The following is a 27,400-nucleotide window of genomic DNA, read 5'->3' as shown; positions in this document are numbered from 1 at the left end:
GGGACCGCTATTTAAACGACCACTTGCAACCGAACGCTTATTCCTCGCGGAGCGGAAAATAAACGGTAATGTGCGAGCAGTAAAAGTTCAGTTGAAGCAGGAACTATAGTACATTGTCCTAAAGTGGATAACGAGCAGCGGAATTCGAACTGAAAATTAACTTTTCTGTAGTATCGGGAACGTGGCAAAGAGCTGGCTGTTTTTCGTAGTAGTTTTCTGTGATTTTTCTCATAAGATAACTTAGCATGGGTGCTGTTTAAGAAGCAGATTATGAACCAGTAAGTATTTAAGCAGCGTTTGGTCGTCACATGGATGGAACCTCGAGGAACTGTGAGATTATGAGATATTGTAATGTTTAGATGCCATACTTTCGGTGAAAACGAAATTACCTTCATCCAGAAGTGATGTGAGTTATTGTTTTACTTGTAATATATTGCTGTAATTTTCATTGGTGCATGGCCTGTTTTTCAGTAGTGATGTACGAGGTGCATTCAAGTTCTAAGGCCTCCGATTTTTTGTCTAATTAATTACTCACCCGAAATCGATGAAACTGGCGTTACTTCTCGACGTAATCGCCCTGCAGACGTACACATTTTTCACAACGCTGACGTCATGATTCCATGGCAGCGGCGAAGGCTTCTTTAGGAGTCTGTTTTGACGACTGGGAAATCGCTGAGGCAATAGCAGTACGGCTGGTGAATGTGCGGCCACGGAGAGTGTCTTTCATTGTTGGAAAAAGCCAAAAGTCACTAGGAGCCAGGTCAGGTGAGTAGGGAGCATGAGGAAGCAAATTCAAATGGCTCTGAGCACTATGTGACTTAACATCTGAGGTCATCAGTCCCCTGTAACTTAGAACTACTTAAACCTAACTAACCTAAGGCCATCACACACATCCATGCCCGAGGCAGGATTCGAACCTGCGACCGTAGCAGTCCCGCGGTTCAGGACTGTAGCCTTAGAACCGCACGGCCACCGCGGCCGGCATGAGGAATCACTTCAAAGTTATCACGAAGAAACTGTTGCGTAACGTTAGCTCGATGTGCAGGTGCGTTGTCTTGGTGAAACAGCACACGCGCAGCCCTTCCCGGACGTTTTTGTTGCAGTGCAGGAAGGAATTTGTTCTTCCAAACTGCGCAGAATGCACCTGTTACCGTAGTGCCCTTTGGAACGCAATGGGTAAGGATTACGCCCTCGCTGTCCCAGAACATGGACACCATCATTTTTTCAGCACTGGCGGTTGCCTGAAATTTTTTTGGTGACGGTGAATGTGTGTGCTTCCATTGAGCTGACTGGCGCTTTGTTTCTGGATTGAAAAATGGCATCCACGTCTCATCCATTGTCACAACCGACGAAAAGAAAGTCCCATTCATGCTGCCGTTGCGCGTCAACATTGCTTGGCAACATGCCAAACGGGCAGCCGTGTGGTCGTCCGTCAGCATTCGTGGCACCCACCTGGATGACACTTTTCGCATTTTCAGGTCGTCATGCAGGATTGTGTGCACAGAACACACAGAAATGCCAACTCTGGAGGCGATCTCTTCAACAGTCATTCGGCGATCCGCCAAAACAATTCTCTCCACTTTGTCGACCTTGTCGTCAGACCGGCTTGTGCGAGCCCGAGGTTGTTTCGGTTTCTTGTCACACGATGTTCTGCCTTCATTAAACTGTCGAACCCACGAACGCACTTTCGACACATCCATTACTCCATCACCACATGTCTCCTTCAAGTGTCAATGAATTTCAATCGGTTTCACACCACGCAAATTCATAAAACGAATGATTGCACGCTGTTCAAGTAAGGAAAACGTCGCCAAACAGTTCTCATTCTCGCCGCTGGCGGTAAAATTCCATCTGCCGTACGGTGCTGCCATCTCTGGGACGTATTGACAATGAACGCGGCCTCATTTTAAAACAATGTGCATGTTTCTATCTCTTTCCAGTCCGGAGAAAAAAAATCGGAGGCCTTAGAACTTGAATGCACCTCGTATAGTGTGCCACATCTGGACACAGTACAGTTGAATAACACTCTCAGTAATCAGTACTTCATACAGGCTATTTATGAGTTTCTAAATAACTTCCGAACTAAACAGAACGATTATTTTAGTTTTTATTTTGTCTATAATGAAATGATTGTTGAAAGTCCGCGAATGTTTGTCGTTTGTTACGGAATAACGTTTGTTGTCGGCATTCAGGATTTTTCTTTATTTTCCGCACGATGCGTTTCAAGAGGCCGTTCTCCTTATCAGGCGCGTTTTTTTGTGTAATACGATATGTAATAGTCCTGTTTTTGCAATGTGAAAGACACCGCAAAATGCAACAGCTGAGAAATCCCAAAAGCAGCGGCTAAAAATGTAACTTGATGTAATATCAGGTACGAATATGGCCAAGATGTTGGAAATAAGGTTGGGGTTTGATCTAAAGTGCCCGGAACAGTACGTAGGACGCCGGGAAGCCATTGCAGAAGAGAAACAACAACAAAATTAAGGTCTGTGCAGCCGCTCCCGCCGGAGGTTCGAGTCCTCCCTCGGGCATAGGTGTGAGTGTTGTCCTTAGCGTTAAGTCTGTTTAAGTAGTGTGGAAGTCTAGGGACCGATGACATCAGCAGTTTGGTCCCTTACGACTTCACACACATTTGAACATTTGAATTCAGGTCTGCTTCCAGAGGCTACTATAGAGTTGAGGAAATCGGAAAATAGCTAGACATATATTCTGTAGCGGCCAGAATTAATGGATGTCCAAATAAGTGGTTGAAACATGCGCTGAAAATGGATGAAAATCGCGCAACATAGTTAGCTCTACTTTAGATGAGGCCGAAGTGCAAGGTGTCCCCGAAAGACGAAGACCAGACAGGAACAAACCAGATGGCCTAGGACGTGAATACGGCTGTGACGATGATAACAAAAGAGCTCGTAGAAAATAGTCATTGTTACGATATTCCAAAACCTGCTCTTTAATCCGCTGGTTTGGGGGTCTCGGAATGGCACAGCCCTGTCCACAGTCAGACATAGCCGACTAATATCTCTTACTACGAGGTGCATTCAAGTTCTAAGGCCTCCAATTTTTTTTCTCCGGACTGGAAAGAGATAGAAACATGCGCATTGTTTTAAAATGAGGCCGCGTTCATTGTCAATACGTCCCAGAGACGGCAGCACCGTACGGCAGATGGAATTTTACCGCCAGTGGCGAGAATGAGAAGTGTTTTAAATACTTCAAATGGCGACGTTTTCCTTACTTGAACAGCGTGCAATCATTCGTTTTCTGAATTTGCGTGGTGTGAAACCAATTGAAATTCATCGAGAGTTGAAGGAGACATGTGGTGATGGAGTTATGGATGTGTCGAAATTGCGTTCGTGGGTGCGACAGTTTAATGAAGGCAGAACATCGTGTGACAACAAACCGAAACAACCTCGGGTTCGCACAAGCCGGTCTGACGACACGATCGAGAAAGTGGAGAGAATTGTTTTGGGGGATCGCCGAATGACTGTTGAACAGATCGCCTCCAGAGTTGGCATTTCTGTGGGTTCTGTGCACACAATCCTGCATGACGACCTGAAAATGCGAAAAGTGTCATCCAGGTGGGTGCCATGAATGCTGACGGACGACCACACGGCTGCCCGTGTGGCACGTTGCCAAGCAATGTTGACGCGCAACGACAGCACGAATGGGACTTTCTTTTCGTCGGTTGTGACAATGGATGAGACGTAGATGCCATTTTTCAATCCGGAAAAAAAGCGCCAGTCAGCTCAATGGAAGCACACACATTCACCGCCACCAAAAAAATTTCGGGTAACCGCCAGTGCTGAAAAAATGATGGTGTCCATGTTCTGGGACAGCGAGGGCGTAATCCTTACCCATTGCGTTCCAATGGGCACTACGGTAACAGGTGCATCCTACGAAAATGTTTTGAAAAACAAATTCGTTCCTGCACTGCAACAAAAACGTCGGGGAAGGGCTGCGCGTGTGCTGTTTCGCCAAGACAACACACCCGCACATCGAGCTAACGTTACGCAACAGTTTCTTCGTGATAACAACTTTGAAGTGATTCCTCATGCTCCCTACTCACCTGACCTGGCTCCTAGTGACTTTTGGCTTTTTCCAACAATGAAAGACACTCTCCGTGGCCGCACATTCACCAGCCGTGCTGCTATTGCCTCAGCGATTTTCCAGTGGTCAAAACAGACTCGTAAAGAAGCCTTCGCCGCTGCCATGGAATCATGGCGTTAGCGTTGTGAAAAATGTGTACGTCTGCAGGGCGATTACGTCGAGAAGTAACGCCAGTTTCATCGATTTCGGGTGAGTAGTTAATTAGAAAAAAAATCGGAGGCCTTAGAACTTGAATGCACCTCGTAGAACGTACATCCGACCGGTCTGTCCTAACTCCTGCTAACAGTTTTCCAGTGTTGAACACAAACTGCGTGAATTACATTTATTTAAACGTGCAGTAACAATGGTAGACATTCACAGACGCTCTGACTTTTTCACATGCACACGCCGCCGCTTAGAAGTGTTTTCACGCTGTGGGGTGGGCGAACTTTCGTGCTTCTCTGCGTGTGCCCTCGCATGCTGCTTTGCCTGTTTCTCGCCGTGGGGCACCGGTCGGTCGTATTCTAACGCCCTAGGCCACTTAGAAGTGGGTCCGCAGTACCCAGCCAGGGGGTCCGCGACGCCCAAAAATTGAAATCTGTTGTCATAAAATGTTACGGCTGTTAGGCAAGAAGTGATTTTTCAGCTGCTAAAAAGAAAGGAATTAGGAATTATACCTACTTTTGTAAATTTAAATGTTTCCTTGCTTCGCTAAATTTCTGCCCTGAAGCTGGCCAACCGTTATGTAGGACTGTTTCAAGGGAGAGAAAATATTTCTTTGTCGGGGCACTTTTACAATCCTAGTGGCTCGAAGTAAACCTTCAGCATCAGAAATAGTGTACTCACTGCTTCGTACAGAGAAGCTTTAGCAGCCAGAAAAATGCCTGAGTATTTGAAATGTGCTCTGCGTGAGATTACAAAACTTATTAATTTTATTTAACCACGTTATCTAAATTCCCGTCTTTTCACAGTTTCATGTGAAGAAATCAGCAGTGGACGCAGTCAGCTTTACTCACTTATTGAAGTGCGTTGTTTCTCAAGATTGGAAAGTTCTATGTCGTTTCTTTGAGCTGCGTGACGAAGTGCAATTGTTTCTTTTAGACAAGGAACGTTGTTTTCAAGCGAGAAACTGTATGATTGTGAAAAACTCTCTACTGAAGTCCAGAAGACGTGTAAGACACTTTGGTAGCATTAGCTGTAAGTTTTCGAGAATATTTCCCTCTCCGACAACCTGGCATTCTTAGATTGAAGATCCTTTCACAAATGACGAAGTTTCTCTGACACAGGACGACAACTGCAATCCTGCAATACTTGATGGAAAAATGTTTTCAAGGAAAATGAACTTTGTAGTTTTTGGTTGCGTGTGCGTTGTGGGTATAAAGAGTTGTCTAAAGAGGCATAGGAACTTTTGATGATGCGTTTCCCTACAACTTAGTTGAGCAGATCTTCCCTGCTCTTTCCAGTATTAAAATGTTAAAGCAAAATCATCTTAATGTGAAATCACAAATAACATTGATGGTGATAAAACTGAATCCAGATTTCGATGAAATTATGAAAAAACAGAAAAATTTCATTCTTCACGTTAGTGACCCCAAACTTGTTTCTGAAATGGATTTATTTTAAAAAAATTGGTTTCCAATTACTGTACTGTGTTTTCTGTATTACTATACTGTTACTGCATTACTGTAAGTTACTGTATTTTCAACTCAAATTTCGTTCAGTAGAGCGAGTTTCCACATTGTCAACATAACACGAAAATCAGTGGAACTGCAGAATCCTTTGCAAGCTGAAAAGCAATTTGGTAACTTGAGCTAACTGCAGATTCATTCGTTGAGTGTTCATCCTGAAAACAAAAATGTACTTTCATAGTGAAAATGCTGGGAAAGTTATTGAGTCGTTGATTCCTCTGGTCCCTTATGATGAATAATTTCAGTCTTTTTTTTTCCATCGGCTTCTCGCCGTTAATCATCCAAGTGATCATAATCTTTTGCACGGTATCTGTTGTGATGTAATTTTCTTCGTTTTTCGTTGTGTTCAAAGTTTTGGAGCGCATTAATAGAGCACTAAGCGTATCAAGACACCATCACAAAACAGTACACATATAGACCAGTGTCCTGCTGTGATACGCTGGCCGCTTTGAAGTTCCTAAACCGACAATCATGTTTCTTCCCATCCCTTTCAAAACAGTTACTCACCATTTTAAGGGTAGACTTCACCCTAAAACTTCAATTATTTTTTTCAAAAAAATTTGATTGTTGTTCTCATATTTGGAGTGTTTACTCTTACATCCCAAAACGATTTGGCTGTTTCGAATTATAAGTACGTCTGAGAAATGTTTGAAATACGGATTGCGTAAGGGGCTGTGGCACACCGAAAGAGGCCGAAGATAATTTTTGATTTCTATCACCACCAAACAGAACCATCTTTACTCCGTAGTTGGCATAAACTCAGACTGGGAAAATCAAGTTGCAAGATATCTAGGAAAACTGAAGCGAAACAATTGGCAGCCAGTCGTCGGGAATGAATTGCTTTGTCTGTTGGCGGTGTAAAAATAAATTTAGTAAATACACTGAAGTCCTGTTCAGTACAATCAACAAGCTCCTAGGAATCAGACATTGGCTTACAGTCTGTGATCACTACCACCGCCTCTCTTCGGGAGAACTGTGAGTACATTTTTATTTACAAAATTCAAGAAAAGGACTACCCCGATCTTGGTAGTAACATTCTTCATTTGATAAAATGTTAAAATCCATTTTATCATAAGTTTCTTTTTCATCATGTATCATAAACATTAATCGGTATGAATTTTTGCAGTAATCTTGACGTGTTTGCACACTTCTATGCATTAGTGTTACCGAAAATTTAATTTGTTGATTTTATCGTCACGTTTTTCTTCCGGTAATCAAAGAAAATTTAAGACTGAAATTTTAAATAAACACTGAAAACAAGTTATTAATATTTCGCGTACAATGAATACGCAGAACAGTTGAGCTGTGTCTTGTGAATGTACCTACAAAATCTGGCATGTGAAAATTGCGGTGTGAGTAGCAAAAGTTGGTTTTCAACAACACCTTTAAAGTCATATTAAAAATTCAAAACTAGAAAACCAGTGAAGTTATGGTCTTTAAAACTTGGGTATTGCTACATCTTTACATAACGGACACGATTTTAAAATTTGATTACTATCCGCAAAGTACAAGAGAAGTTAAAATTTTTGGGTGTTGTCTCCCATTAAGTACTGCGCCATATTATGTAAGTACTGTACGGTCATTACCCAGAAGGCACATCTTCCGAGGTACCAGTCGGCCGTGCTGTGCCACTGAACGACGCGTGGCCGTCCCATTTTACCGCGCCCTCAACAGGTCTGCTGCTGTCTACAACATCTGTTACTAGGAATTGGTTTTAACATATGTTTTAACATATGCTGCAAAACTGCGACTAGTCGCTTTTTGTTTTGATAACTTATTTTGTCCTTAACAGTTTCATGTTGGTTTGCTGATCTAACGGAGGCAGAAAGTATGGATTTAACTGCGGCTAGTTGCCCCGCGTTTCCGCTGCAGAGATTTTTTTTTTCGGCGGCCGGCCTACAGATTTTGATTCTAAGAACCACTCAAGGAAAATGCTGCGAATATTACCTAGAAAAGGTATTGTGTCTTCATTAGGGAATATTTTACAAATTTCAAGAGACATTTAACCGACTTTGTGTCGTTTCCAGGGAACACCACGAAGAGGTAGTCTCTTTCAGCCCACCATTAAACGAATTTACAACGGTTACAAGACTGCCAGTGATTTCATTGTGCTACTTTTCAAAATTAACAAATTTCTCAATGAATGTGACGTTTGCTTCGTCATTGTAACTCGTGTGCGTAGGCCACACAAGTCGGAAATGATTGTAAGTTTCCCGCAGTTGCGAGTTTCTTTGAAGCCTTTGCAACCGTTTCGCCAGTCGTCATTGCTGATTCTTCTTTTTTCCATCAAACCGATGGCCATGGTAGTCTGCATCTTCACGAAGATTTTTCACTAGTAGCCCGCATCTCGTGGTCGTGCGGTAGCGTTCCCGCTTCCCACGCCCGGGTTCCCGGGTTCGATTCCCGGGCGGGGTCAGGGATTTTCTCTGCCTCGTGATGGCTGGGTGTTGTGTGCTGTCCTTAGGTTAGTTAGGTTTAAGTAGTTCTAAGTTCTAGGGGACTTAATGACCACAGCAGTTGAGTCCCATAGTGCTCAGAGCCATTTTTCACTAGTAAGTAAACATTCAGATGACCTTTTGATATTAATGTACATGGTTTACATAAAGCCCGGGAACATTTTCAATTATTTATTGTACAAGAACTAAGCATTTTACAGATGTCATGCATATTGCATTTTGAAGAGAAACTCTGAAAGTTTTTTTTCTTTTTTACGAACATTCGAAATGCGAACCATGAGTGACCCGGCAGGCGTCAATACCGTAATGGAATTCTTGCCCTACCCGTCCCAGCATGGCATCGTCTACTGTGGCTGTCGCTTCCCGTATTCTCTGCCGGAGCTCTGCTACATCACGAGTTAGTGGCGGAGCATACACCACATGTTTAATGTGTCCTTGTTGGTGGCTTCTTACCGTACTTGGTTCTAAACATCCGTTGAACGGCTGAAGCACACTCGTTTTTGTGGAACTCCAACACACAGAAAGCTCGCTCCACACCCGAACTCGCCATGTTTGCGACTAGCGCTGACTATCGCCAAATTACAAAACTACGCTGTGGCGGTATACATGAAAAAATCTTGCAGGGTTTCTCTTCAAAATGTCATATGTATGATATCTGTACAATATTTGGTCCTTGTACAATAAATAATTGAAAGTGTTCCCGGACTGCCGAGCCGAGTGACCGAACGGTTCTAGGCGCTTCAGTCTGGAACCGCGCGACCGCTACGATCGCAGGTTTGAATCCTGTGATGTGTGTGATGTCCTTAGGTTAGTTAGGTTTAAGTAGTTCTAAGTTCTAGGGGACTCATGACCTCAGAAGTTAAGTCCCATAGTGCTCAGAGACATTTTTTTTTGTTCCCGGACTTTATGTACACCCTGTATTTATTCTTCGGTTCCATCCTTCTGAGACGTTATTAGTGCTATAGCCCTTCCTCTGCAATTTCACATCTCTCTTGCCTTACGTTCATTATCGAGCTATTTGTCCAAAAAATAGCCACAAGAGTCCCGGAGCTTTTGGTTTTCAGGTGTGCTCTCCGGAATACACGACCGACCGTCGTCCAACATTTCCAGGGAAGATGTGCTACAGCAGGACAATTCTTATGTGACTGCGTATTTCCTCGTTTTCCTTATGGGGTGGAACGAGACCGCCTCTCTGAACCTCTTTGCACAACCACTGATTACAATGATAAATGCGTCCAGTAATCTCTGTTCCAGGAAACGAATTGTTAGCTGCGGCAGTTTCCAAGTCCATCATAGGAGGTGCAGGGTTCCATCTAAGTGCGTTAGTTTTAATAACTTTAAAAATGTTCATGTGCTTTTTAGTTTCTATTTGGCAGAAAAGCGTAAACAACTGGAATGGTGTTTGTTTTCTTTCTAGAACTGTTAACGTCGGCGAGGAGTGTAAACAACTTTCCAAACTGCTTGCTCGCTACACTTGAACGTTCCATCCAGCAAAAATGATTAGCAGTTGATAAACACGCTTTTCCCCTTTCGCTGGCAAACACCAGTATTCTGTCATAAGATCCCCTGTTATCATCTGAAAGTGAAAAATTGCTACCATCATTCACCTGTGACTTATTTTCTTGGAACTATGTTCCTCAAGAATCGGTGTAGTTTCCATATATTTTCGCCTAATGCAGTGTAACGATTGTTTCGTAGTTCCGTGTGATGGTACTGATGGTATTAATTCGTAGCCTCGATTGAAGAGCTGCCCTACTTCTTCAACGTAAACTCGTGAGACTGTAGCGTCTGTTGTCTTTTTGTTTTGTTTTGTTTATTTTTTTATTGCCCGCTTCTTTGCGCTGCCAAAATGTTTTCGCACTTTATTTCCTGCATAATCTGGAATACAAACGTGACTACCTTCCCCTTATTCTTTTTAAAGTCAACACAGCGCCAGTAGTCATTTCCTGTTTGTTTGTATAGTCTACTACAAACTGGTGCCCGTTGGAATTCAGTAAAGGCTTCCACTGGTGATATCGCAAACCTCCATTATCGCAGCATTAAAATGCGGTACACTACTTGCCAGTCAGAGGTTAACCGAAGTGCTAAGCTCTGGGAGAAAGCCACGCACACTACGAACTGGTGCGGGGACAGGGAACTTTGCGCAGGAAATGGACTCTGCCCTTCTCCAGAATGCGTCGCAGTTAGCGGAGGACGGGCCGGTGTATCCTACGTCTGGAACAACCTGTCCACTGCCTACAGTGTCCCGGGGTCAGTGCAAATGTCGTTGTGGTGTCGCCGCCAGACACCACACTTGCTAGGTGGTAGCCTTTAAATCGGCCGCGGTCCGTTAGTATACGTCGGACCCCCGTGTCGCCACTGTCAGTGATTGCAGACCGAGCGCCGCCACACGGCAGGTCGAGAGAGACGTCCTAGCACTCGCCCCAGTTGTACAGCCGACTTTGCTAGCGATGGTTCACTGACAAATTACGCTCTCATTTGCCGAGACGATAGTTAGCATAGCCTTCAGCTACGTCATTTGCTACGACCCAGCAAGGCGCCATTATCATTTGCTATTTATCTTGTGATGCATGTACCGTCAGAGTGATGTTCACCAATTATGGATTAAAATTAAGTATTCCAACAGCTACGATCTTTTTTGCTAAAGTCTAACTTCCTTAAATGTTCCAGACCTCACGCCAGCCTGCGTGAGCTTAACGCGTGCCTTTCGGCTACCAATCATAGTGGCCTGGCTGACTTGCCAAGTCACAACAGTCATCGCATTCCCTCTCCGTACTAGTGTCACAAACGCGGTGCTCACTGCGGACACACGGAGCGTTTCCGGTGGGCGGTGCAGGCAGATCGTGACGTAGAGAGCAGCTAGTTTCTAACTGCACCGGGCGCAGATTTCACAGACTTTTGTATGGCCCCAGATTTCACTGGGCGCAGTTTTCATCCATGCCAGGCAGAGGTAGAGAGAGGGAGAGGGATTAGGCAATCCATTCGCGCATAGAAGGGCCGCACGACGCCGATTAAACCTACCCTCTCCTCTGCAGCGTCGTTCATCTTCCACTATTCACTGCGTGCCATCGGAATAGTTCGTGGTTGGCCCGCGCTGTTGGCATTCTCGCGCTGGCAATTGGGGAGGGGAGAGCGAGAGAGAGAGAGAGAGAGAGAGAGAGAGAGAGAGAGAGAGAAAACGCGACCGCCGACAGTCGGCACGGGTGCGGACTGAAATTAGCTGCTGCGGAAATTACAAAAACGCCGCCCGAGCGCTCTGCCGTCGGCCGGCCGGAATAACAATTAACGATCGGGACGCTGCGCGACGCAACGCGAGTCGCAGCAGACCGGCTGCCAGTCTGGCGCTAACAGGCGAGGGGGGCGGGGGGGGGGGATAGTGGTGGGGTGGGCCCGTCTAGGGAGGGAGGAGAGGACGACGGGAGTTTGGGGCGCGCGGCGGCAGTTTCCACTGCCGGGCTTCACCCCCAGTCCTGGCCACGTCTGCAGGGCAACGCCGTTATACTATACGCGCACAAGCTCTCCCCCATCCAGAGCTCATCCTGTAAAAAAAGAACGCTATCTCGTGCTGTCGAGATGTACGAGGTGTGTTCAAAAAGTAAGGTGACTTTACATTTTTGTGAAAAAATATTTATTTGTTCATCAATATTCATGTTGTCCCCTTCAAAGTAATCCCTCTCAGATACAAAACATTTGTGTCAACGCTTCTTCCAGTCCTCGAAGCACTTCTCATAAGCACATGAGTACTTCCATCGATGTTGTTTGTTGTTGTTGTTGTGGTCTTCAGTCCTGGGACTGGTTTGATGTAGCATGGTCTCCGTCTACGATTTTTACCCTCCACGCTGCCCTCCAATGCTAAATTTGTGATCCCTTGATGCCTCAGAACATGTCCTACCAACCGGTCCCTTCTTTTTGTCAAGTTGTGCCACATACTCCTCTTCTCCCCAATTCTATTCAATACCTCCTCATTAGTTATGTGACCTACCCATCTAATCTTCAGCATTCTTCTGTAGCACCACATTTCGAAAGTTTCTATTCTCTTCTTGTCCAAACTATTTATCGTCCACGTTTCACTTCCATACATGGCTACACTCCATACAAATTCTTTCAGAAACGACTTCCTGACACTTAAATCTATACTCGATGTTAACAAATTTCTCTTCTTCAGAAACGCCTTCCTTGCCATTGCCAGTCTACATTTTATATCCTCTCTGCTTCGACCATCATCAGTTATTTTGCTCCCCAAATAGCAAAACTCCTTTACTACTTTAAGTGTCTCATTTCCTAATTTAATTCCCTCAGCATCACCCGACTTAAATCGACTACATTCCATTATCCTCATTTTGCTTTTGTTGATGTTCATCTTACATCCTCCTTTAAAGACACTGTCCATTCCATTCAACTGCTCTTCCAAGTCCTTTGCTGTCTCTGACAGAATTACAATGTCATCGGCGAACCTCAAAGTTTTTATTTCTTCTCCATGGATTTTAATACCTACTCCGAATTTTTCTTTTGTTTCCTTTACTGCTTGCTCAATATACAGATTGAATAACACAACCCTGTCTCACTACCTTCCCAACCACTGCTTCCCTTTCATGTCCCTCGACTCTTATAACTGCCATCTGGTTTCTGTACAAATTGTAAATAGCCTTTCGCTCCCTGTATTTTACCCTGCCACCTTCTGAATTTGAAAGAGAGTATTCCAATCAGCATTGTCAAAAGCTTTCTCTAAGTCTACAAATGCTAGAAACGTAAGTTTGTCTTTCCTTAATCTTTCTTCTAAGATAAAACGTAAGGTCAGTATCGCCTCACGTGTTCCAACATTTCTGCGGAATCCAAACCGATCTTCCCCGAGGTCGGCTTCTACCAGTTTTTCCATTCGTCTGTAAAGAATTCGCGTTAGTATTTTGCAGCTGTGACTTATTAAACTGATAGATCGGTAATGTTCACATCTGTCAACACCTGCTTTCTTAGGGATTGGAATTATTATATTCTTCTTGAAGCCTGAGGGTGTTTCGCCTGTCTCATACATCTTGCTCACCAGGTGGTAGAGTTTTGTCATGAGTGGCTCTCCAAGGCCATCAGTAGTTCAATGGAATGTTGCCTACTCCCGGGGCCTTGTTTCGACGCAGTTTCTAATTACTCAATCATCTTTGTCCTATCATAGGTCTCTTCAGTTTTGGGAGCAGTAAAAGTCGGAGGGGGCAAAACCCGGTGAATATGGTGACTGAGGGATGACTGCAGTGTTATTTTTACCCAAAAAAATGTCTGAGAAGTAACGATGAATGAGCAGGTGCACTGTCGTGGTGTAAAATCCATTAATTCTCTTTCCACAATTCCGGACGTTTTTTGCGTATTGCTTCTCGCAAACGGCGCATAACGTGAAGGTAGAGCTCCTTATTGACTGTACGACCTTGAGACGAAAATTCGTGATGCACCACGCCACGGTAATTGAAAAAAAAAACAGTGTTCAAAACTTTTACATTTGATCGAACTTGGCCTGCTTTTTTTTGTCTTGGCTCTCCGGAATGCTTCCATTGGGACGATTAGGCTTTGATTTCGACGTCATAACCGTAAACCCATGTTTTGTTACCAGTTATGACCCTTTTGAGCAAATAAGGATCATCACTGACGTCATTCAAGAGCTCCTGAGCGATACTCATGCGACGGTTTCTCTGATCAAAATTGAGAAGTTTTGGAACAAACTTCGATGCCACACGTCTCTTGTTCTCCGCCATTACCTCCGTTATACTGAACAGATGTATTGGTGGAGGACATACGGTGCCATATTTAATTTTACTTATGTCCGAAACAGGCTTATGTCCGTAGAAGTTGTTTTATTGGTCCTGACGCAGCCGCTGGGCTAAGACATTTGTCATTTATTAGTGCGTATGACTTCTGAAGAAGGCTGTATTATTATAGCAGAAACCATGGTCGAGGTTTAAAATAAACATAATGTAGTGCAACTGTGGGCTGTTTTTCATTCGAGACGCTGAGGAAAATTGCGTTTCACGGAATGTCAGAGGGAGCTATTAAAAACAAAACAGCATCAAAGGAACTGGGGAACGTCGGGGGTCGAACTTGGCGTGAGACCAACAGTAATGGAGAGTCTAGTTGGAGTCCATGCAGAGAGTACACAATTAACAGCGAGACACGCAGCTCGTGAAGAAGGCGCGTGGGTGGGTTGGCTAAATATTGTGTGTGAAATGAAAACAATAAGTCGGCGGAACAAGCGGAACCACACCGTTAATCAATCACGTCAAGGAACCCTGCGAGATAACGTCGCTTGCTCTCTGGTTACAGCGTCCAGCGGTGCTTAGAAGGATACTTCTTTTGTTTTCTAGTGATTGACTTTAAGCGATTTTCCAGGAAGAATGGTTTAAGTATTTTTTGTTTCTCATTAATTTTTTTCTTCTTTGTCGTTTGTGTGCTTTTTCCACACCGTGGCGTGTGCACCTCACGCTAAGGAACTCGGCTCTCCTGCAACAGACTATGTGACGTGGCTTCCGCGGCCGACAGTTTGTGGCGAAGCGCCGTACATAAATCAGCTGTCTGTTCCACCGTGTCCCACGAGTGCAGCGACCCATCCGGAGCCCGCTCGGCAGGCGGGCTGTAAAAACGAGTCGCCGTTTACGTAATTCATAGTACTCGTACTACACAAGGAAGAGGGACGTGGCGGTCCGTTGCACAATCCGCTGCTTACTCCGAGCCGCCGCGTGTTCTGCCTGTATTGCCGAAACCTCGGCACAGCATACCGACAATCGAAGATAGAGCTACAGACAGATATCCGGCCACTGTTACGTTACCACAAACTGTTTCGAGCGAACTACGAGGTGCATTCAAGTTCTGAGGCCTCCGATTTTTTGTCTAATTAATTACTCACCCGAAATCGATGAAACTGGCGTTACTTCTCGACGTAAACACCCTGCAGACGTACACATTTTTCACAACGCTGACGCCATGATTCCTTGGCAGCGGCGAAGGCTTCTTTAGGAGTCTGTTTTGATGACTGGAAAATCGCTGAGGCAATAGCAGCACGGCTGGTGAATGTGCGGCCACGGAGAGTGTCTTTCATTGTTGGAAAAAGCCAAAAGTCACTAGGAACCAGGTCAGGTGAGTAGGGAGCATGAGGAATCACTTCAGAGTTGTTATCACGAAGAAACTGTTGCGTAACGATAGCTCGATGTGCGGGTGCGTTGTCTTGGTGAAACAGCACACGTGCAGCCCTTCCCGGACGTTTTTGTTGCAGTGCAGGAAGGAAATTGTTCTTCAAAACATTTTCGTAGGATGCACCTGTTACCGTAGTGCCCTTTGGAACGCAACGGGTAAGGATTACGCACTCGCTGTCCCAGAACATGGACACCATCATTTTTTCAGCACTGGCGGTCACCCGAAATTTTTTTGGTGGCGGTGAATCTGTGTGCTTCCATTGAGCTGACTGGCGCTTTGTTTCTGGATTGAAAAATGGCATCCACGTCTCATCGATTGTCACAACCGACGAAAAAGTCCCATTCGTGCTGTCGTTGCGCGTCAACATTGCTTGGCAGCGTGCCACACGGGCAGCCGTGTGGTCGTCCGTCAGCATTCGTGGCACCCACCTCGACGATACTTTTCGCATTTTCAGGTCGTCATGCAGGATTGTGTCCACAGAACCCACAGAAATGCCGTCTCTGGAGGCGATCTGTTCAACAGTCATTCGGCGATCCCCCAAAACAATTCTCTCCACTTTCTCGATCGTGTCGTCAGACCGGCTTGTGCGAGCCCGAGGTTGTTTCGGTTTGTTGTCACACGATGTTCTGCTTTCATTAAACTGTCGCACCCACGAACGCACTTTTGACACACCCATAACTCCATCACCACATGTCTCCTTCAACTGTCGATGAATTCCAATTGGTTTCACACCACGCAAATTCAGAAAACGAATGATTGCACGCTGTTCAAGTAAGGAAAACGTCGCCATTTTAAGTATTTCAAACAGTTCTCATTCTCGCCGCTGGCGGTAAAATTCCATCTGCCGTACGGTGCTGCCATCTCTGGGACGTATTGACAATGAACGCGGCCTCATTTTAAAACAATGCGCATGTTTCTATCTCTTTCCAGTCTGCAGAAAAAAAATTGGAGGCCTTACAACCTGAATGCACCTCGTAGACTGTGTTCGAGCTGTACTTGCCTCACCTAGAGTTAATTCACTTGGTTAATCTTGTCTCACGAACATTAGATGGGCGCTGTAGAAAGGAGACTAATTGCCGGCCGGAGTGGCCGAGCGGTTCTAGGCGCTACAGTCTGAAACCGCGCTACCGCTACGGTCGCAGGTTCGAATCCTGCCTCGGGCATGGTGTGTGTGATGTCCTTAGGTCAGTTAGGTTTAAGTAGTTCTAAGTTCTAGGGGACTTATGACCACAGCAGTTGAGTCCCATAGTGCTCAGAGCCATTTGAACCATTTCAGACTAATATTTCGTCCAACATTCTGCGTACAAATGTAAAAGCCTACGAAAAATGCTAAGTCAGAAGGGATTTTTTTTGTCTGTTCTCTCGTGGCGAGCAGCGATGTCTCGGAGTAGCACACTTTTGGTTGGAGGAATTGTAAGAACGCCAGGTAATGACTTGTCAGAAATCTTTTAATCGGGATTTCCCATCTACAGCGGATTTTCTGTACACCATTGATCTAAAATGTTTCAGTTTTGAAACTTGTTAAAAAACTTTATATATTTAAGGTTGCTAAGTGAATTGAATTGTAGAGCATCCAAATCAGTCTTTCTAAAGCGACTAGAAGCGACGATCAAGACTATTTGAAGGTTAAGCAATGCTATAAATCGTTTCTCGTTTGGAAATAATTTGTTTTTGAAACGATTAATGACATTTGTTTTGTGACTATCGCTCGTGGTAAACGTACGAACTTCTTAAGAATCACTTTAAAAATGGTGGGGGGGTGGGAGGTAGGATGAATGGCGATTGTCGCGGTTCGTGTTGATAGATGGCACGGCTGCTCCCAACTAGAAAGTTTGGTTTGAGCACCGCAGTGCTTTCTACTGGGGGTGCTCTTCATGCAAGTGGTAGGCCACTCCCTTCCCTCAATCTTCGAACTGACTCACCCAGGCCCTTAAAGGGGGACCTACAGTTAACTGTGGGCTTCAGGTTGGCGTTTTTCATGTCAGCAAGTCATTACCAGAGGCGACACGAGCGACAAGCGAGAGGTAAGAACCCCGGGACCGCCTGCGATCGAACTACGGACCTCGGGATTTGCAGGCTGCCACCGACTGAGCCATCGAGCAATAACGTCGATAACGTGACAAAACACAGCTGACGGCTCACTCATTTATGCAAGATGAAGCGAGTGATGTCCCAGCGCCGAACGTAACGGCGGCCTCGTGTAGTGACCTCCAGTTATTAAATACTCTCATCTTTCTTCTCTACTCTGAAATTATCACCGAGTCCCTTACCAGAGAGGTCGAGGTCAGAAAAAAGATTGCGCTGTGCTGTATGTTTGAGGCAGAAAAAAGAATTACTATCTTCAATAAGCGAACTTCAGCTTTTCTTTCCACAAAGATGGATATGCCAACTCAGTATCAGTTTGAAGCAAGTCGGAACGTGTAATGAATGTCGACTGGTAGCAAACTCTCTCAGAGCGATTAGTCGTGGGTGTCGGGTTGCCAGGTGTTCGGTTTTTTACCGAACTGTTCGGTATTTCAACTCCTGTTCGGTGTCCGGTGCCCAAGTATGAATTGTTCGGTGTTTTTACAATTCCAGTCATACCACTATTTTATTTATTGATCAGGAAAATTATCTAAAGGATAATGGCGGTTCCATGCAGCAATGGCTGTGTTGAAAGAGTCTTCTGTCACATCAGTCATTTATGGTCTGGCGCTGGAAACGAAGTGAGTGTCGATATGACAAAAGCAGAACCATGCGTTCGTTGCAGTTTGAGGCGTGAAATGTGGAACGATTTTTACAAACAAATTAAAGGTTACAAAAATTCACTGAAAGCTATAACTAGCAATAGCCACGTTCGAAATATTGAATAACAAATGTAACTTTTTAAGTTTACTAAACGAGTTTTATTGTGTTCACCCTCAACCCTGCACTGAGCAGATCCTTCCTGCAGGCAATGTTCGGTAATTTTGTAAGAGTAATCGGTCAACCCTACATGAGTCTCAAGTCATCGGCAGCCGTTCTCCTTGTAACTGAAAATGTCAGATTTTTCTATACTGTAAGTGTGTCCATAGCGTTATGGCGACATTTCGCGATGTTATCAGCCAGTGTCACAAACTGCAGACAAGATTCACATGTAACTGAAAATTACCTGCCTAACAGAAAAATATGTACAAACCTTATTTTTTCAGCTCGTACCCTCCAAGTTATGTTGATCAGGTAGATAAGAACAATATCGTTTTCTACAACTGAATGTTTACTTGTTTTTAACGAGACATGGTTCGAATGGTTCAAGTGGCTCTGAGCGCTTAACTTCTGAGGTCATCAATCCCCTAGAACTTAGAACTACTTAAACCTAAGTAACCTAAGAACGTCACACACATCCATGCCCGAGGCAGGATTCGAACCTGCGACCGTAGTGGTCGCGCGGTTCCACACTGTAGCGCCTAGAACCGCTCGGCCACTCCGGTCGGCAACGAGACGATGCTGGTGAGACGATGACACTAGGAAGAAATGGGGCAGAACAACTAGAGAAAGAAGAGAGGAAAATACTGAGAAAAATACTACGTCCCAAAAGAGGTGGAGACAGGTGGATGCGAAGACCTAGGGAAGAATCGTACTGGAACATGAGAACAATATCCGGGGAAATCAGACTAAAAAGGGCAAGGTTTGCTGGACATGTAGTTAGGAACAGTATGGACAGAATGACGAAGAGAGTGTAGGAAACAACAGGGAGGACAAGGGGAAAGACAGGAACCAAGTGGGTTGTTGAACTTCGGAAGGACTGGTTGGAATTGGGGATCATGGTCGAAGGAAAGAAAAATTGGAGGAACAAATATACACCGACCAATACGCCGGAGATCAATGACAGAGAAGAATACAGGAGAACAATAGAGAGTCACCAGTGGAGCCGACCGGAGAAACGGAAACTGAAGATCTCGGAAGAAGAGCGGGAGAGCAGAAGAGAAAGAATGAAGTTCTGGGAGAAGAAGACGAAAATGCAGTCCACGAAGGGGCTACCCGTGGTCCTACAGAGGCCGTAACGCAAGAAGAAGAAGAGACATGTTTCGGCTCTTTCTATTAGGCGTCATCAGCGGTTTTCGTGTTTCTACTCTTCCACACTGGTTCTTGTGTAGACACTAGATGCACACTGTACAGGTTTCCAATTGGTACAGTGGATACAAGAAAACTCTGGTAAAAAAGGGAAACCACTGACATTGTGTAGTGTGAACAGACAATACGTGTTTGGTTGAAAACCAAATTGCAGTCGGTTGCGAAAGGAGGTATTGCTTATGAATCTACGTGATAAACGTGATTCAAGTAGCAGCTGCGGAATAATGACAGAAAATATTGACAGTATTATACTGTCAGTTGCGAATACTGTAAGTACGTAATTATAAAGCGGCAACAGTCTTAGACTCGGTGACTAAATAAACGAAGATTTTCAGCAGTTGGAGTTGTACTTTGTAGGCCTATATAATTTGTACTTCGTTTCCTTCAGCAGCCTTGGGCTCTGAGCACTATGGGACTTAACATCTATGGTCATCAGTCCCCTAGAACTTAGAACTACTTAAACCTAACTAACCTAAGGACATCACACAACACCCAGTCATCACGAGGCAGACGCCGCCGGGAATCGAACCCGGGAACCCGGGCGTGGGAAGCGAGAACGCTACCGCACGACCACGAGCTGCGGACTTTCAGCAGCCTCCTCCCACGCAAAATTAATCGGAGTTCGCCCACCCCACCCCAGTCAATTCCAGAGCCTGGTTGCGCTCTCTCGTGGAGTGGTACTCGGCTGTGAGCGAGTTACGTGAGAGGTCAGCTCCAGAGGGCGTCGCGTGCTCCACGTGACACATCGGCTCTCCGCCAGCCCACGTGTCAGTCTTGAAAAAACTTTTGAACAGGGTACGAGGGCTTTGACCAAGTTTCCATCAACTGTTAAAAGCGGAAATGTGACGAAAACGGGGTTATTTCATTTTGAAAGACCGAGCGAGGTGGCGCAGTGGTTAGCACACCGGACTCGCATTCGAGAGGACGACGGTTCAATCCCGTCTCCGGCCATCCTGATTTAGGTTTTCCGTGATTTCCCTCAATCGCTTCAGGCAAATGCCGGGATGGTTCCTTTGAAAGGGCACGGCCGATTTCCTTCCCCATCCTTCCCTAACCCAAGCTTGCGCTCCGTCTCTAATGACCTCGTTGTCGACGGGACGTTCAACACTAATCTCCTCCTCCTCATTTTGAAAGAGCGTCGTTTTTCGAACTTGGAGCGTGCGCGCGCCGGTTGTCCCCCACCACTGGATTTCAGACCATACTGCGAACGGTGAACGGTGAGTGAAGACGCAGGCAGTGCTGAGTCAGACGCAGTGCAGGATGGCCCTGTCACATGGTGGTTCTCGTGCACCACTACGAGGAGAAGTTGAACGTAGGAGAATGTCATTCTGTTTTGGTGCGTGATTTTGACGAGTGTTCCCCTTCTACTGCCCCCTTTGGAAAGAGATTACGCAAATTTTCGATGGGTCGAGAATCTCTTGAAGATGAACCTGTTTGCGGTCGCCCAGTAATAGCAGTGGCCCAAGGAAACACTGATGCTGTGAGGAAAATGATCGAAGATGATCCCGATCCGACATTTTCTGACTTTCCACGGACCCCGAATATTGGATCGACAGCGGCAGAGGCCATCGTTCGTGATCGGTTAGGCCTAACCAAGAGATCGGCCCGAAAACACACAAGAATGAATTGGTGTCGGTTAATGCTTGAAAAATTCGACAAAGAACCGTGCAAACACACTCCCAATATCGTCACAGGCGACGAAGCACGGGTGTACCGTTTTGACCCCGAAACGAAAAGGCGTTCTTCAGTACATTGCTTGTCAGGTGAGGAAGTTGTAGCTCTGAAAAGAAGATGGCGACCACTTCCTCCGCCAAGATGGTTCGTCTCATCACCCCTGTGACCTTCGACACACGTCGCGCAGTCGGTGCCGAGCGGTATGTGACTGTATATCTGCCGAAAGTCATCGCAACGCGGTGGACGTCACAGCACCCACATTCGAAAGGTGAGCACGTCCTTCTGCATCGTGACAGTGCCTTAGCGCACATGGCTGCCGTGGAAAAAGTACAAGTGTTGGCGCACTCACACTTTTCACCATACTGAGCGCCGTTTGAATTCCACCTGTTCCCAAAGACGAAGGAAAACATTCGTGAGCGGCGTTTTTCAACCGATATAAAGGCTGTCCCAGCATACAACAGTGCTGTAAGTGATTTCCCTCAAGAAGCTTGGAATGAAACACATTTGAAGTGGTTTCGAAGGATGGGAAACAGTGTAAGTGCTTATCTACATCTACATACATACTCCGCAATCCACTATACGGTGCGTGGCGGAGGGTACCTCGTACCACAACTAGTATCTTCTCTCCCTCCTCCACGTCGGCCGAAGTGGCCGTGCGGTTCTAGGCGCTGCAGTCTGGAACCGCGAGACCGCTAGCTCGCAGGTTCGAATCCTGCCTCGGGCATGGATGTGTGTGATGTCCTTGGGTTAGTTAAGTTTAACTAGTCCTAATTTCTAGGGGACTAATGACATCAGAACTTGAGTCCCATAGTGCTCAGAGCCATTTGAGTCATTTTTTGCTTCTTCCACTCCCAAACAGAACGAGGGAAAAATGACTGCCTATATGCCTCTGTACGAGCCCTAATCTCTCTTATCTTATCTTTGTGGTCTTTCCGCGAAATGTAAGTTGGCGGCAGTAAAATTGTACTGCAGTCAGCCTCAAATGCTGGTTCTTTAAATTTCCTCAGTAGCGATTCACGAAAAGAACGCCTCCTTTCCTCTAGAGACCCCCACCCGTGTTCCTGAAGCATTTCCGTAACACTCGCGTGATGATCAAACCTACCAGTAACAAATCTAGCAGCCCGCCTCTGAATTGCTTCTATTTCCTCCCTCAATCCGACCTGATAGGGATCCCAAACGCTCGAGCAGTACTCAAGAATAGGTCGTATTAGTGTTTTATAAGCGGTCTCCTTTACAGATGAACCACATCTTCCCAAAATTCTACCAATGAACGGAATACGATTATCCGCCTTCCCCACAACTGGCATTACATACTTGTCCCACTTCATATCGCTGTGCAGTATTACGCCGAAATATTTAATCGACCTTCTCGTGTCAAGCGCTACACTACTAATAGAGTATTCAAACATTACAGGATTCTTTTTCTTATTCATCTGCATTAATTTACATTTATCAATATGTAGAGTTAGCTGCCATTCTTTACACTAATTACAAATCCTGTCCAAGTCATCTTGTATCCTCCTACAGTCACTCAACGACACCTTCCCGTACACCACAGCATCATCAGCAGACAGCCGCACATTGCTATCCACCCTATCCAAAATATCATTTATATAGACCAGGGATTCACAAAGTGGTCGATATCGACCCCTTGGGGTCGATATCGGTTTCCTAGGGTTCGACATAAACAAAAACTGATTTTGGGGGTCGACGAGGTCTAAAAAGCGGCCCCTATTAAATTAACACAAGTTCTTATTTAAAACTTTCAAGATAGGTAGGTACTGTATTGTTTATGTTGTGTTACGTGTGCTAAGAATAATTAATATTTTTGTAGGAAATAGCATTGTTGTGGTAATGTAAAGTCTCAGATTCGTACAAGATGGATAATAAATCCGTACAATACCACAGCCATAGAAGAAGCCAATTTGATAATGCAAGAAGAGTTGATTACCATCAGCACAGACGAAGAGCTTAAGCAGAAGTTCAACCAAGCCTATCAGAAATTCTGGTTGCAACGCAACATTGAAAAACAGTATCCTACATTGTGGAACATTGCTCAAAAATACCTTATCACTTTTCCATCATCATACCTAGTTGAAAAAGGCTTCAGTGTGGTAACAAACGTTTTGACGAAACAAAGAAACCGTTTGAAAATCAACGAACGTGGAGATTTAAGGCTGCAACTCACCAATATTGAACCGGATGTAGCTAGATTGGTAGATAGTCACCAGGTTCATCCATGAAACTGAATGTTTTATTTTCTCTTTGCGAATTAATACTTTTTTAAATATAATTTCCTACCTACTTAAGATTCTTTGAGTACTTAATTTGTAATAATCATTATAAATTAAACTTGATATTTACTGAATTGTATGTCTTTTTATTTTGTTAAATTTTGATGAGAAAATGAAGTCAACTTTACTCACTTAACCAAGTGCAAAGTTTTCCAATTGGTACCTTAGTACCTAGGTATTTTGTATCAATAGGAAAAAAACTAAAGATAGGCCCCCTTATTCATAATAGTCTGCTAACTTAAAGCATTGCTAATTCTCACTCTGTCTTCTTGTATTGACCTAAGTCAGAATGAAAAATAACACTCTGTAGCAGCTGTTTTAAGTTAGCAGACCATTATGAGTAAGGGGGTTGATCTTAAAAGTCGGTAATTTGGCCATGGGGGTCTGAGGTAACAGTTCATTTTGGAAAAGGGGTCACTTGTCCAAAATAGTTTGGGTATCCCTGATGTAGATAGAAAACAACAGCGGACTTACCACACTTCCCTGGGGCACTCCAGATGATACCCTCACCTCCGATGAACACTCACCATCGAGGACAACGTACTGGGGAGCATACTGAAAAATTGCAGAAGGTATGTCGTAAATAAAAATTTTCCGAATTTCTGCTGAAAACTTTTGCCATAACCGTCGTCATAACTGCACCAGAAATTCCACGGCTTATTCGTTGGAAACTAGACGATGCTGACCTGCCTCTGACGAAGATGACGTGAGTGCGGACAGCGAGAGTGGAGCAGCCCCCCCCCCCCCCACAGACAGCTGAGGTGTTTCCGGACGTGTGGGCTACGAACGTGGCGTGTGACACGTGTGACGGCGCGCACGCAGATAAACGCGTGACAGCGGCAGTAGGCCGCCGCCGACTCGGAAATGTGGTGCAGGGAGCCAGACAGCTACCCTCCGACAAGCCGGCCCACTACATGGAGTCCACGGTGAGTGCTGTCTCTACTGCTGGCTACGGGCTGGTAACACTTCGCCAACCTTCACGCTGTATGAAAACCCGTGGCTGGATTCACCGACCAGCGCGAGCCGTCCGACTTCCACTGGTGAGTAAACGTCTCGAGGGTCGCTCATCCGTGCTTCCTCCTTCTGTATGTCTTCTACTGTGTCACCGCTCATTCAACAATTTGGTTGCGCAAAATGATTGCAAATCTGATATACGACGGTGAGTCAAATGAAAACCGTAAATTTGTAATGACAAATCGAAATTTCGCGCCTTACCCTGTAAGTTGGTAAGCGTGCTACAAACAGCGTGCAGAATGGCCGGCCTGTAGGTGGCATCATAGTGCAGATGCACACACACCGTCACAAGATGGCCGCCCCACTTGAGACTTGCACCAGGGATGAACAGAGTTGTGTTATTCGGTTTTTGCGTAGTGAAGGTGTGGAACCTATTGAAATTCATCGGCGAATGAAGGTTCAGTACGATGATGCATGTTTGTCACAGCAGCAAGTCTACGAATGGAGTAGGAAGTTCGCAAATGGTGTGACTTCAGTGGAAGATGCTCCTCGTCCAGGTCAGGCACAACGAGTTGTGACTCCACAGAACATTGCAGCAGTTGAAGCCATAGTGAAGGAAAACCGCCGAGTGACACTGAATGGCTCTGCAGCATGTTTACAGATTAGTCATGGGTCAGCGCACCACATTGCGCACGATGTGCTCCAGTTTCACAAAGAGTCTGCAAGATGGGTGCCACGGCAGCTGACTCCTGAAATGAGGGAACGACGTGTCGATGCTTGTGAAGAACTTCTTCGGCGCTTTGAACGAGAACGTGATGGCTTCCTTGCAAGAATCGTTACTGGGGACGAAACCTGGGTTCACTTCCACCAACCGGAAACGAAGAGAGCGAGCAAGGAATGGCGCCATTCCTCGTCATCAAAACCAAAGCAGTTTCGAACAGAACCATCAGCAGGGAAGGTTATGCTGACTCTCTTTTGGGACGAAAAAGGCGTCATTTTGCAGCATCACATGCCTAGAGGGACCACTGTCACCAGTGCATCATACACAGATCTCCTAAAAAATCATCTGCGGCCTGCAATCAAATCAAAGCGACGTGGATTGCTGTCAGCAGGTGTCCTTTTGCAACATGACAATGCAAGTCCCACACTGCCCGTACAACAGTTGCAACAATCACAGACCTGCATTTTGAGTGTCTTCCTCATCCACCATACTCACTAGACGTTGCCCAAAGTGGTTTCCGTATGTTTAGACCACTCAAAGACGCAATGGGAGAAAGAAGTTCCGTTCTGATGAAGAGGTATGCCACGCGGTGTATGAGTGTTTGCGGGGACTACCAAAATAATTTTTTTCTAAAGGAATTTATGCACTTTATAAGCGCTGGAGGACTTGCATTGAGCGTGGGGGAGATTATGTTGAAAATTGATACAGCTTCGAACCGCTTCTGCACAGTAAATAATATTTTAAAAATATTTAAGGTTTTGATTTGAGTCACCCTCGTAGTTACACGTTGGTTGAGACGTAAATTTGTAACGTACTTAATTTCGTACGGGGTTCGTTTATGCTAATCAAACGAATCTGTTCCTCAGGGTGAACGTGTGTCCAGTTGCTAGACTACGTCCGAGACAAAAGCGGCGCCTTTGGGTATACCTCACTGTCTTCCGGTCGCGTGACTGATGTGCTTAGTTGTCAGTTATTGCTCATTGCTGGAAACTGCTATACCTGTTTTTTTTTTTGTCGTTCTCAGCGTTATTCGAGTACAGTAAGCCATTTTCTGTTAATGAACTGCTGAGTAGTTGAGCTTTACACCCGTACTGATTCATTTAACATGCAGAAGGCAACATTCGGAAGTTGATAACGGAACAGCGGTTCAGTTGCGATGTCTAATTCTGCGCGCTCTTCCCTTCGAACTCCGGAGGCGGTTTCAAACAACCGCTGTCGTGGAACTGAACAACACTCAGCTCCTATGCCTCTGACTGGTATGAAATCTCACGCAGATACACCACTCGCATATTAATCATCTTCACTGCTAGTTTTTACCACTGCATTCACATACTTTTTTGCAGCTACACCTTCAGTCACCGTCCGCCGCTCGTGGTCTCGCGGTAGCGTTCTCGCTTCCCGAGCACGGGGTCCCGGGTTCGATTCCCGGCGGGGTCAGGGATTTTCACCTGCCTCGAGATGACTGGGTGTTTGTGTTGTCCTCATCATTTCATCATCATCCAGGAAAGTGGCGAAATTGGACTGAGCAAAGGTTGGGAAATTGTACGGGCGCTGATAACCACGTAGTTGAGCGCCCCACAAACCAAACATCATCATCACACCTTCAGTCACCGGGCACGATTAGTACTGTTTCATCTGGTGGGACCAATCTCGTCGAACCGGGCAAAAGGAGCATCGACAGAAAAAATTGTTGACGGTGTTTTGAAAGATACCGGCTGATTTGCACAAATGAGGTAGCTTTAATCTCGCAGAAACGCCGCTCATGCTGCTGATTATTTTTCTATCTTTGTGAACGACAGTCATAATGTAGGCTGGCGTGCAAAACGTACGGAGGAAAGTAACTTTCGCAAGATGTGTCACTGCCAGGTAACAGAGCTCGAAGAAACTTGGACTGTACGAAAAACTTGGACCGTACATAGAATTGCCGAAATGTAGTACAAAAGGCAACTGAAAGAAATGAGGCGAATAGAAATGACACTTTTAATCGAAGACAATAATCGTCACGATTTATGATGGTTCCCTGGACCTTAGGCTTGTGACCAGCACTGACGGCGATGAATGTTCTGCAGTGTGCTGCCATGCTGGCCTGAGATGCGGCAGGTAGTTGGTGTGGTGGGGCGTTCCCCGCCTCCACGAAGCAGGGTGACCACTCGTGGATGGCCGTTGGTGCATCTGGGCGTGCCGCGGTACGTCTTCCAAAAGCATCGTACACGTGGTCGACGAGACTTAAGTCGGGGGAATGGGCAGCGCAGTGTCTCCCACCTGCGCTAT

This window comes from Schistocerca cancellata, chromosome 9 (genome assembly GCF_023864275.1).
Source record: "Schistocerca cancellata isolate TAMUIC-IGC-003103 chromosome 9, iqSchCanc2.1, whole genome shotgun sequence".
In the NCBI taxonomy this organism is placed as follows: domain Eukaryota; kingdom Metazoa; phylum Arthropoda; class Insecta; order Orthoptera; family Acrididae; genus Schistocerca; species Schistocerca cancellata.
The sequence above is the reverse complement of the archived record's forward strand: the minus strand, read 5'-3'. Positions refer to the sequence as shown.